Source organism: Vicia villosa, linkage group LG4, assembly GCF_029867415.1.
Source record: "Vicia villosa cultivar HV-30 ecotype Madison, WI linkage group LG4, Vvil1.0, whole genome shotgun sequence".
In the NCBI taxonomy this organism is placed as follows: domain Eukaryota; kingdom Viridiplantae; phylum Streptophyta; class Magnoliopsida; order Fabales; family Fabaceae; genus Vicia; species Vicia villosa.
Window position 1 is genome coordinate 26,589,544 of NC_081183.1, and position 14,364 is coordinate 26,603,907.

Sequence of the window (14,364 nt, forward strand, 5' to 3'; positions counted from 1 at the left end):
ATACATTCTCTATCGAAATAGAAAACTACTCGTCGACACACTAGAGTTCGATTCAATTCTCACAATATACATCATAAACTGTGACACAATATACATGATCTAAGTAAAAACTATTTGGTTTTACAAATCCTTGTTCAACACAAAAATTATCATGGTCCCTATATACATGATAACAGTAAACACCAAATAGCCAATAGCTCACCACCGTCCATTTTACAAACATTTCATTCTCACGTCACTTTATTGTTCCTTACTAGGTAGCAAAGCCGTCGCATACTAACTGTTAATTTAGGAAAAAATAAAAATGATAAAATGTAATAATATATTATATATGATCATGTAGCCGACATATATAAATGATATATGATACTTACTCTTTACATTAGGGTTTTAAAAAAGATCATGGTTGCATCATAACTTTTGCAATTTCGATTGGTATAGACGTTGCAATGCTAATTGCAGTCGAAAAGAGAATAATGACACATGTGATGAACCATGTATGCTTCGATCTTGAGCGTACTTCCACCTTCTTCGCTCTTGAACCCAGTTTTACCACAAAGGCTGTGTGGGGTTTAGGAAGAACATTGATGAAGATGAATGAATATTGGAAGAACTCAAATTATATGATTTTACAAAGTATATAATTTATTAATTTTAATTTTTTTTTTCTTATTGTAGTGGTGACTCACCAAATCTAATCATTTTCTTATTATTATATGCTTTTTCAAATCTTGGTTTTTTGTTTCAATGCTTTTTGAAATTTTATTTTACTTTTGTGCTTTTCAAAATCTATATTTGTAATAAGAAGAAGAACATCGATGAAAATGAATGAATATTAGAAGATATTTTTTTAAAAATCTGAATTTTCTCTCTAAGTCTTTATGTATTTAAATTTTTAAGAAGAAGAATATTGATGAAGATGAATGAATATTATACACGTGTTTTTTTCAAATTTGATTTTTTTTTAATGTTATTTTTAAAATCAAGATTTTAAAAAGTTAAACATTGATAAAAATGAATGAATGTTAAAAGATCACAATGTATAATTTTAAAAGTAAATATATTATATGAACGACTTAATTCCATCATTAGACCAATTCCATCATTAATTCCATCATTAGAAAGGAAGAAAAAAAAAAGGCAAAGAAGAAAGGATCCAATGTTTAAATAATCAGAGACAAGTAGAGGAGGGAGAATTTAATGTTTAAAAAATTAGATCGGTCATTAAATTAGTGAGGATAATGAGTCATTGGTTATTGATTGAACAATTGAGTCATTGATCGAATCACATAACTAAACATGATTAAATTGGATACTTCAGTTTAATAAACGTGTCTATATAATAAAATTAAATGGTTATTAAATCGATCGAACATAAAACACAACCTCTAAAAAAATCACGACACACGTATAAAATTTCAAAACTTCAAAATATCATAATTTTATAAATTCATTCTTTAAATTTAAATTCTAAACATATATATCATCACACAACAAAATAGTATAAAATACAAATAAACTTTAATTAAAGTCTAATTATAGCCTAACAAAATAATTAAAATGTCTAATAAATATAATTTCAAGGAAGAAAATGGGTTTCAAATAATTTTTGAACAAAATTTATTTATATTTAAATTTACTTTTTTAAAAAAATTATTAAAACATCATTTTGTCTGAAGAAAAAAAAAGCATTTAACCTGTTAAATTTTCAAAACCGTTGGTTCTCTAGCTTTTATCGGTTTTGCTCAATTTTTGATGATTCAATAGCTTGCTCTGTCGAGCAATCATATCAGATTGATAACGTCTCTAATTCTTAATTCAATCGGTTTGACCAATCAATTTGGTCCAATTTTTAAAACATCGGAGGACCCGTTGACATGACTCGTTTAATACCTTTTGAGAGACAATAATATTGGCACATATTTTAAACACCATTATGGCTCCCTAGCATTCTCACCCTCACATCCAATTCCCTCCTATCCTATGTGCTTAATTATTGGACTTAATGTTATGATTATATTTGTTCTTTGATGCCTTATAAAAGCTTGCTTTGGGTTTGAGATAATATAAATTATTCCATACCTTATATTTTCATGTCTCCCATTTACATTTAACAAACCCTTTTTCCCAAAATGGATCATTATCTCTACCAATATGGAACTCCTATTCAATGCAAGGCAACATAATGAAGCTGCAAATAAATAATCATAAATACTAACCTTCAATTTGGACCAATGATTATATCCAATCATTAAGTAGTGAATATATGTTATGACTATTTAATACTTATTTTTCTCCTCGGGTTTTTAGTTTTACATTTATCTATTTCTTTTTAAACCCTCGATACAATCACTAGTTATTGAAAGTTTACGATGAAAAATATTAATAATTAGTAGTTAATTTATTTATTTATGCAGGAAGAAATATATGCTGAGAAACGCAAAGTGCTAAGGGAAGAAGTGAGGATGATGATTTGCAAAATAGTAAATAAGGTTGATCAACTTGAGTTTATTGATGTGTTGCAAAGGCTTGGAGTTGATTACCATTTCAACAATGAAATAAGGAACATGTTGGACAATAATTTATATGACATATCTACAGGTTAGTGTTAAAATATTAATTTATTGAAAATAAAAACGAAAAAAATTGAAAGATATAAACCTAATTTTTTTGAAATATATATAATAATTAAAAAATATTAATGAACCTATGATCAAAATTTATGATTATGATTTTGGTTGTAATTCTTTACAATATGATGAGGCCATGATTAAAAAAATAATTTTCTAAGAAATATTAATTTTAAATTGCATATTAATTTTTATATATGATTTTTTGGTGCAGATATTTTTATTTGTTTTCAAGATGAAATGCGTGATTTAAAGAAAGACTAAATAATTGATGTTGAGGGAATGTTGTCAATGTATGAAACCCCATTTCATTCATTTGAAGATGGAACTATATTAGATGAAGCTAAGAGATTTCATAACAAAGTTTTTCAAAGAGTATTTAAACAAACATGGAGATGATGATGTTATGTCACTTCAAATATGCCATGCTTTGGAGCTTCCACTACATTGGAGAATTCCTCGAATCAGAGGCTCAATGGTTCATACGTGTATGAAAAAAAGTAAAACATGAGTCCAGTTTTACTTCAGCTTGCTAAATTGGATTTTCAACATTTTACAAAGCATCTATCAAGAAGAACTAAAGTATTCATCGAGGAAACATAGAAAGTATTATGCTTCAAGCCATTCTGGATCAGCCTTCCTTATAATACCCCTCAAATACTTTAATATTAGATGTGTTAAATGTGAATTTTTAACATTAAAAGTTACAAAAATTCAGATTGTAAATGTAATTTTAAATTTATATTTTATAAAAGAATTTTTTTATAAAAAAATTTCATAATTAATTCAAGGGCAGAGTCTCGCATACCTTATTTTGTCACGAATTAACCATGATAAAATACATAACTCTATTGTAGACTGTTATATGCTTCTTCTTAGACAATTCTTATAATATTATATATATATATATATATATATATATATATATATATATATATATATATATATATATATATATATATATATATATATATATATATATATATATACACTTAAAATGAGACGGAGAAAAATTAACGTTAATTTTTTTCCTTTTCAAGATGGTGGAAAAGAAGTGAACTTGGAGAAAAGTTGAGCTTTGTGAGGGATAGAATTGTTGAGAATTATGTTTGGTCTGTGAAAATAAACTTCAATCCATATTTTGATTATTATCGAAAAGTTGAGACAAAAATAAATTTCTTTATTACCATAATTGATGATGTGTATGATGCATATGGCACCTTGGAAGAACTAGAAATATTCACATAAGCAATCAACAGGCATTATGTCAAACAAGCACATAGACAGTGCTTTTTTTGGCCATAGACAACGCTTTAAAGTGCTGCCTAAACTAGCGCTGCTATAAGTAAGTGCATAAAAAATAAAAGACACAAGAATGTGTTTACCCAGTTCGGTGACCAGCACACCTACTCTAGGGACTACCACGTCAGAGATGAGAAATCAATAAATGATAGTATTAATTCAAAGTTAAACTCCACATTTTACAACTTCTCACCTAATCACTACCCTTCCTATGACTTCTACCTAAGACTCATCTAAGTATGAGGCCCTCCTCAAATGCCTTTCAATCACAACCTGTGATAAGCAACACACTTAAAACAAACGTAGAAGACACTCTTCAAAGACACACAACCATCTCTTTGCTTAAAAGCTTATAGATGATTAACAGATTACAACTCAACTAAAATAATTTAACTCTAATATCAAAACAATATTAGAGCAAATTACAATTCATAAATAACACATACTCAAGACTAAACACGATAACCACACAGTCTTCAAAACTTGAGTTTCAACACAATTAGGATTGTGCAGGCTTTATAAGGCAGTAGCAGCAACATCGAACTTGGGCTTGGGCCAAGAACAAATCAGTTTTTAGGTTTCCCATAATCCAATATTATTGGAACAGCTTGTGTAAAAACTTCTCCTGAGGTTTCGCAGAAATAACAACAATTAAACGCCTGATATAAGACAACTCTAAAGCATAAGCTAACCCATAATTTAGTTTCAGTAGACAATGTTAAGACATTTGCTTTGACATCTTATACAATCTGCAAGGAAGTTTTGCTGACATGTCAAAACACTCCAACTGACATTATGTTTTTCCAAAATTGCTACCAACACAGAACCAACAAATTCCCCTTTTAGAAAATTTTGGCTAAAGCATTATTAGCACAATAATGATCAGAGAAACAGTAGAAACAAAATACACACACCAGCATAAGACAAGAATACTCCCCCTCAGCCTTACAAAAAAATGCATTAAAAAAATAGTAGAGGCAAATATCCTCCCCCTCAACCATAGCAGACATTAGAGCAAATAATATTTCCCTCCCCTTTTTAGCCATAATGTGCCAAACTAGTATACCGGGGAATATTTAAATAGCAACTATTTGTTAGAGCTACAATAAACAACAGTACAACTAAAAAAAAAAACTTAGCACAAGGAAAACAACAGCCAAGCAGCTCAATCATCAGAACCTGAACTAGGACCAGAAACATCATCTTCATCCTCATCACTAGTTTCACCTAAGGTGTGGCCCTCAGCATGGTCATCAGAGTCCTGTGCAGTAGTGCCTTCAACAGAACGATGTGCCTCAGCAGGTTCTTCTTCAGTGTTGTCACCAATCCTTTTGCCATCAGACTATTCGTGATTCTTGATTAATTGTTCAATAGTAAGCTTTATTTTGGTACTGGTATTAATGATCTAATCCAAGTCTTTGCATGTCTCCTTCAGAGCAGAAATAACATCATCTTTGGTAGAGGATTTCTTCTCAGCAGATGCTAGAACAATATCTGGAACATGTTTTCCTGCAAATAATTTTTCATGTAGAGACAAAACAGACTCTCTCTTATAGACCACATCAGTACTACACAAGTTTCCAGGGGGTTGGTTGAGGATAATGCCACAGATCAGAGAGGGAAAAGCAATGAGCAGCTTAGTGGTGCTGGTTGCAGCATGCCTCATAGTGTGGTCAAAGATATACATACATACTATAATCGAACATCATTTTGGTACCCACAACATAAAGAAATTTTCCCAATCCAACTGCAACTGTTGAAGTATGATTGGTAGGGACCCAATTGGCTGATCCAATTCTGTGCAGAATGGCATGTTTCACACTGAGTTGACTAGCAGATAACTTGCCTCTCATAGGCCATGTAGTGACTTGATTTGCAGTAATCACCCTGTAAACCTGATTATCAGTTACCTCCATATCATACTCCTCTTCCTCACTTCTTCCCAGATACTTGTTGATGATAGCAGGGGAGAAATTAACACATGTACCCCTTACATACACTTTCTTGAAGTTCTGACTTCTAGTATCAACACAGTCCATAGGGATGTTTACAATAAACTCCTTAACTAGTACATCATAACACTTAGCAAACCCAATCACAGTTTTCATTAAGCCAGCAGCAGAGATTAGGTCCATGATTTCCTTAATCTTAAGGGCATCCCGACCTAGTTCTCTTTCCATGGCAACCCTCCATTGATACACAAACCTCCATCTTGCCACACTGTCAATAGAGTGAAAGGACATATTATCCAAGGGAGCATCTGGCACATTTATAGATGATCTCTTGATCACGGACTTCTTTACATGCCTAATGTCCTGAACATCATCACCAGCATCTTCTTCAGACTCATTATCTGACCTAGCCTTTCTCTTTTTGGATGAAACACAAACTTTGCTCCAAGACCTTGGAGGTCCAATGCAGTTGTCTTCTTTTTACTTTTTAGAGGATCTGTGTCGATCATAGCTTTTCCCTTTCTAGTCCTCAGTCTTTTGGCAACTCAGGGATTTACATTCTTGATCAATTCATCATTGGAGGACAAATCATCAACAAAAATAACATGGTTGGTATCTTCAAGCCATTGATCATTTTGCTTTCTCGAAGAGGGTTCTTTAGCATAAGAGATTTCAATGTTTTCTTTACCATTAGTGCTAGCATCCCTAATCATAGAATTGGCTAACTTGAGTAGGTTGTTTTCAACCTTGCCACTTGTAGAGGCGTTAGTAGTCTTTTCTACTTCATCATCATTGGTGGGAGGAATAATTTGGGAAAGGGGTCGGGAAATCCCAGCCACAGGAATATCCTCATTTATAAACCTAGAGACTAGTTTTCTATTAGCCCTGTCTACATACCTGCTTCCTTCTTTGATCTTATCAAGAGAGGGATTGGAATATTTACCTGTAGATGGCTCTTCATAGTCAGTTGCATGAGAAGCTTGAGCCTCCCTTAATGTAATATCAGTGTTGGAGGTCGAGGTTATTGCAGAAGTAGCATTCACATCGATCACCGAGATATTCACAGCCTGAACCCTAGGAGCAGACATAGTCTCTTCACCAGACAAAGTTGTTGAGACAGACGAGACCAAATGTTGGGACATCTTGAAGTTCTTGTGAGTAGCAAAGTGGGAATGAATTAGGGTTCGTTTTCTGTGTAAGGAGATGAAAGGGTTGTTGAATTGGAAAGTAGTAAAGTTATGGTGTGTGGGAAAGTATTTAAAGGTATTTTGAAATGATTGCGTATGATATGGTTGCTTTTTGTGTTGGAAATATACTACCACTTGAGTGAGATTCCCACATACCATTAATTGCTATAAATCCTCACATATGCAGGTCCCTAATTTTCCTCTTAAAATCTCGAGGTCATTTATCATATTTTTAACATTTGGGCTCTGAGATAGGAGTATAGAATTTCTCATCTTGACTTGTAAACCAAGCAAATAGGTTAGCTTACCCACAGAACTCCTCTCAAATTCTGACTTCATTTGTTTGACACAATGTTGAGACATCTTATCAAACATCCTACCAGGCACAACATTATCAACAAACTCGTAGGTTAAGTTCTCATATATTGGCGCAATCATGAGTTCTCCTTCCTTCCCTTTTGGAAATCTTTGGCATATGGAGGAATAGCTTATTTCCTGGGGAACCCATAGGTAACAGTTATCCTTGGATCTAACTCCTTTCATAACCACTTCACTCTTCTTATTGGTAACATAACATTCGTTTTGGTGAAGTTTACTTTGAATCCTTGATCACACAACTGACTTATGCTTATTAGGTTAGTTTCCAACCCTTCCACAAAAAACACATCATTAAGATTTGGAACTCCTGAGCACTCCAGATTTTCAGTCCCTTTGATTTCAACTTTAGCTCCATTCCCAAAAGTCACATGATAGGAGGAGTAAGGTTTAACATCTACTAACAGATCTTTGGCATGTATCATATGCCTTCAACATCTGCTGTCAAAGTACCAGTCGTCTTTGGTTGATGCTTTAAGAGAAGTATGAGCTGCAAGACTAGTGACAGCGTTCTTGGGAACCCAATATCTCATGTTTTTGCCATTTGAAGCGACCTGATCACACTTGAGGAGAGGTGCAGACTTAGGGAATCCATATAACCTGAAGAAGAACGGTCTTATATGTCCATATCGTCCACAATGATGACATCTCCAGGGTTGAAACCTTTTTTTAAAGTGATTAATTTTACCCTTGCCATGATGTTGAAACATCGGTTTCGACATCTTTGATTCAACCTTGGGCTGAGTGGAACTTGACATGAAAGCTTTCTTTTCATTAAATCCTAAACCACTCATGTCTCCTGTCATTCTTCCCACTTGAAGAATTTTGTCTAATGAGTCAGTCCCATTATTTAGCATTCTGACAGACTTGTGGACTCTGTCAAGTTCACACTTCAGAGACCCCACTTCTTCTTCCAGGCTAGATATAGTTTTCAGGTACTCTTTCTTTTTTGCCTTTAATTTGTATATGAGTCCTTTTTGTTTCTCTCCTTCTTGACATAATTCAGTACTTCTATGATACAATTCTCTGTATGATTTATCTAGCTCATCATAGGTTAGTTCATCTTCGCTAGAGTCTTCATCAGAGATATATCTACTTGTTAAAGCTTTTACATACTTGACAGATCCCTTTTCACTTTCCGAATCCTCTTCAGACCAAGTTGCCGATAAGCCTTTCTTTTGTATTTTAAGATATATAGGACATTCAGTTTTAATGTGGCCAAATCCTTTACATTCATGACATCCCTTTCCTTGAGTGAACTTTTCTTCGGCTCCTCTTCTTCCAAACTCATTAGACTTGTGAATGTCAGATGAATTGTTTTGGACATCTGATCTTGGATTTATACCCATCTGCTTTATCACTTTGTTGAATTGTCTTCCAAGTAGTACTATAGCTTTGGATATTCCTTCGCCTGTACTCAGATCATATTTCTCCTTTTCATATTCAGTGTTAGCTGCAAATGCTATGCTCTTGTTCTTCTGTTCAGATCTTTCATTGATACTCATTTCAAATGTTTGAAGAGGTCCAACAAGCTCATTCAATCTCAACTGGTTAATATCTTGAGCTTCTTCTATGGCAGTCACCTTCATGTCAAATCTCTTAGGAAGAGACTTGAGTATCTTTCTCACCAGTTTGTCTTATGGCATTTTCTCTCCAAAAGAACTGGATGCATTAGCTATCTCAAGAATATTAATGTGGAATTCATGAATGCTTTCATCATCCTTCATCTTTACATTCTCAAATTTGGTGATTAGTATCTAAAGTCTTGACATCTGCACTACTTTGGATGTGCCTTCATGAGTAGTTTCGAGAATTTCTCAAGCATCTTTGGCTACTTCACATGTGTTCACCAATCTGAAGATGTTCTTGTCAAATCCATTGAATATGACATTCAAGGCTTTGGAATTTCCAAGAGCTAGTTCATGCTCTTCTTTACTCCAATCTTCTTCAGGCTTTAGCTCAGTGGTGGGTTGTTTATCTGCTCACACAATGACAGGATGCTTCCAACCTTTCAAGACTACCTTCCAAGTCTTGCTGTCTAAGGATTTTAAGAAGGCCACCATACGCAGTTTCCAGTAATCATAATTTTTTCCATCCAGAACAGGTGGTCTGTTCACAAATCCTCCTTCCTTGTCCATAGTACCATAAAGTATCTTCCCTAGATCTCACCCAAATGTAGAGCAGGATGCCTACCCTGATACCAATTGAAATTTTGGTATCAGATATGTGATGTCGAATGAGATGTCACGACACAAATATATGTGGAATAAACACTTTAATCAATAACAGCAATGCATAAAAAATAAAAGACACAAGAATGTGTTTACCCAGTTCAATGACCAACACACCTACTCTGAGGGCTACCAAGCCAGGGATGAAATCAATATACGATAGTATCAATTCAGATTTAAACTCCCCCGTTTACAACTCCTCACTTAATCACTACCCTTCCTATGACTTCTACCTAAGACTCACCTAGGTATGAGGCCCTCCTCAAATCCCTTTCAATCACAACCTGTGATAAACAACACACTTAAAATAAACGTGGAAGACACTCTTCAAAGACATGCAACCATCTCTTTGCTTAAAATCTTATAGATGATTAACAGATTACAACTCAACTAAAATACTCTAACTCTAATATCAAAACAATATTAGGGCAGATTACAATTCACAAATAACACAGACTCAAGACTAAATACGATAACCACAAAGACTTCAAAACTTGAGTTACAGCACAATTAGGATTGTACAGGCTTTATAAGCCAGTAGCAGCAGCATCGAACTTGGGCTTGGACCAAGAAAAAAATTAGTCTTTAGGTTTCCCATAATCCAATATTATTGGAACAGCTTGTGTAAAAACTTCTCCTGAGTTTTCGCAGAAATAACAACAATTAAACGCCTGATATAAGACAACCCTAAAACATAAACTAACCCAAAGTTTAGTTTCAGTTGACAGTTTTAAGACATCTGCTTTGACATCTTATACAATCTGCAAGGATGTTTGCTCACATGTCAAAACATTCCAACTGACATTATGTTTTACCAAAATTGTTGCCAACACAGAACCAACACTGTCTTCAAGAATTTCTAAAACACAACACCATCCAAAAAGATCGAAATTCATACCATGATAAAACAAAACTTTATTCGAATTTATACTCAAAACTCGAAAATTATACTCAAAATTCTCTTCAATGTAAGAAAGACAATATACCTTATAAAATTCTCAACTCCATAATGAATTGACACCATTCCTCCATAAGCTCATCCAATTGATCTTTTGAGTAATGAGCACACTTGAATTCGTCAAAGTACTACATAATAATATAACATGGTATGTGATTTAGTTAAAACACTATGCCATTTTATGAGAAATATTAAAATAATTCCTAAGTTAGGAATCTATGTCGTTGATGGAATATCTATTCGATCCAAAAGAAGAGTTTATTTCATCAACCTCAAGATGAAATAACTACAATCTATACCATTATGCTAACTAGGACACTACACATGGAAAGAAAATACATATATATATTAGGATATACCCCTTAACTTGTTTTATCAAGTATCATCACTAATATAATCAAAATTGTGAAAATATACCTGCACTCTGATCCATGTAATATTGTTGGCTCTACTCTTTGGTAATTGAATATGTATTTGTGATCAAAAAGCCTATAGAATGCTATAATAAAATATAAACGACTATTTAGAACAATCTCACATAGATAAATAAATATACACACGAATATTTAGAACAATCTCACTTATGTATCAATCACCGTCTTCGAATCTGGGTATGTTGTCTAATCACTGTCTAACGAATCCAGATAATATACAATTTCTCTTACACGATTAATCGCAACCAATAACCAGTGTCCACTGTAAGATTAAACAAAGGTTAGATGAAAAGTTTCTACACAACATCAAAAAATGAAAAATTATAATAGATGAAGTTAGGATGAAAATCTAACTCGCTGCCACTTATATGGTAAAAAGAACAACTTTTCTGTATATTTGCTGGCCACAAATAAATCGAGTACATACGTTATGACATCATCTTGTTTTGTTTTGATTAACCATGCGTTGACAGTGTTGGGAGGTAAGAAAGTGAATCTTTCTTCCAATCCACGCGGGCGCATCACGTTGTCATACAAAAACCTTAAATAAAAACATCATTAACATAAGACTATATTCATTGAAATTAGTAAATAAATTGTTCATTTAATTAAACAAAGTTGATCGGAGTATACCTGATGTATGTATCAATAACACCGAGGCCTCATTCCAAATGTTTAAAAACTTGATCCATATCCTCTTTACCAATTGCTTCCATGTATTGAAAACCAAAAATGTTTGCCTTCATAGGTATAAGACGAGTACCACCATCCGGAATATCTGTTATTCCTATATATGTCCGAAGCCACGACCTATACTGAGAAGTAGGTTTTTTGCTAGCCGCGGTCTTCTTAGCAACAGCCTTTTTTGTGTGGAAATGTTGCTAATTTCGGGCTCCATACCCCTACCGACTTGTTCAATCTTTTTTGCATGAATCTAAATATCATATAATTAGTTAGGTGAAGTATAAGATCAAGAATTAACATTTTCTATGTATAAATATCATATAATTGTGTCATACCTCTTTTTTTGATGCAACTGACTCGGTTTGCCACGTAATCCCCTTATCTTTTGATTTGGATTTTGTAAGAGTCTAACATTACCATGTAAAAAATGTGTGTAAAATACTCTTAAAAACTTTGAATACCCAAAGGTTCATAATGGTTTTAAGCATACATCATCATATATGCGAATGAGGCTTGACGGCATGCAACATACGCACCTATTGCCTCTCCCACAAATATTGCATCTGAAACATCATCTGGTATTGGTAATAACGCACATCCCTCTAAAGAAATATCAATGGATACTTTCAAATATCTAGCAGGGAGCAGTTGGTGGTGAAGTACTTCTCCCAAAGTATTATGCACTTTTCCCTTGCCAACCATTCGATAAGTCGGTGACGATAAATAGAGTTGATAGGGTGAAATGCCTTAAAACCAATAATAAATATGACATTGTTAATGTGTGTGTTTGTGTGTATATATATGTCAATTAAATAAATTACACTAATTTAATTTCATAATAATATATATAATTACCTCGGGAATATTCGGTTGAACATTACAATTGATACTAGCTTTGTCACTAGTATCTTTAAAACCTGAAGCTTCCCTTTCTGATTGATCTCTTTCTTTTTCCTTTCTCCATTCACGACTTCAGCTTCTAATGCTTGCAACCTTTCCTGCAGTTCTTTACTGCTAGGAGATTTTGTCTTTGTATTTTTCTTTTTCAAGGATGTTGGAGTGACCCCATGTCCCATCTAATGCTCGACTAAGTATGCTCCTACAATCATTGCATTCATCTGGAGATATAGACTTAGACTGATTCTCCTAAAATTCATATGAATATCGAAAAAGCATGAATATTATATGTTAATAAACTTTTGATTTAATTAAAAAATTAATGTTATACTTACACATTTCTCAAAAATTTGTTCCGGAACAGATGTTTCAGAACTATTCTACTCTTTTAACTACACATTAAGACAAAAAATAAGATCAATTATAACTCATGATGAACAAGTATATTATTGCAATTTATAGATACTTACTTTTTTTGTTGTAAGCGTGCATATTCCATACCCCTTTTTTGTACGGATACACGACACTTGATGCTCGTTGGCGATTTATGTCACTTACACTCTTAAACAGTAGGGTTTTTCGTTTGGATTTAAAAGTTTCCCATTCTTCAAGTGAAATCAAATTTTTATATATCTTTGGACGCTTTGCATCAACAAATTTTTTTCGGCATCTCTAAGATACTTGTTTGATAAAAATGATCTAAACCTTCTTAGTCTTTTTTTCGGCCAATTGAAGACAATAATCTTTTCTGGTATCATCAATATTGAAAGACCTCTACAAAAAAGATACACAGAGTGTGTTAGTATAAGTAATTTAAAGACATAGTCGTAATAAAAAACAAATAACATCACATATGGTACCTGTATTTCACTCCAGATTTTGTCTTTAGCGTCATCCAACTTGTTTCTCCAATTATCACAAGTAGTTGGAACTTCTCTCCTTACAACTTCACCAATGTAACTTGTCAATTGAGAACCGTTAAGCTCAATTAGTTGGTCAATTAAATTCCAATGCACATCATATTTTATTCCTCTATTGTTAGACGCTAGGCTTCAGTATCTAGAGGGGGGTGAATAGATACCTCAGAATTCAATCGGATTTTCTTATTAAAATATGGCGAAAGCGTTTAGGGATCGACTCGCGTCTATTCCGAACCGCTACTGGAAGTATTATATGTGTTTTTAAACCACAAACTTATTTTAATGTGATGATGAAAACTTTTAGAGAATCAACAAACTTCAATTGCTATAAATCGTTTAAGTGTTTGCTTGATAACTTGTTTTCAATGGCTTTGATTTATGATAGAAGCAATATATCAAACACTTTGTGATAATGTCCAAATTGAGTTATGTGTCAATGTGTGGTGACTTATGATGATTATGCAGAATCTTATCACACAAGTTTAACACTTGACAGGTTAATCAATTTGCAATTATGACCAGAAATAAGCGAAACGTAAACGAAAAGATAAAAGCAATAAGAACACGATATTTGTTCTGGCAGTTCGTCGATCATCCTCGCTACGACTACATCTGCCCCCAATTCCATACGGGAATTGGGATGTCTTTCATTATGATTGAAAACAGTTTGTACAAAGAAGATAACAAAGCAATAATGATAAACCGATTATGTTGATTCTTTGTTTCTTCTTCCCCTTGATCTTGAGTCAGATCAAGTATCCTCCAAGAGCTTATCGTTGATTCCCTTTCTGCAG

General features: G+C 33.4%; 1 pseudogene; it reads left to right on the top strand.

The window, feature by feature from the left end:
• Positions 1-2,224: 2,224 nt before the first annotated feature.
• On the top strand, positions 2,225-3,935 carry LOC131596927 (terpene synthase 10-like; annotated as a pseudogene).
• The last annotated feature ends 10,429 nt before the right edge of the window (positions 3,936-14,364 follow it).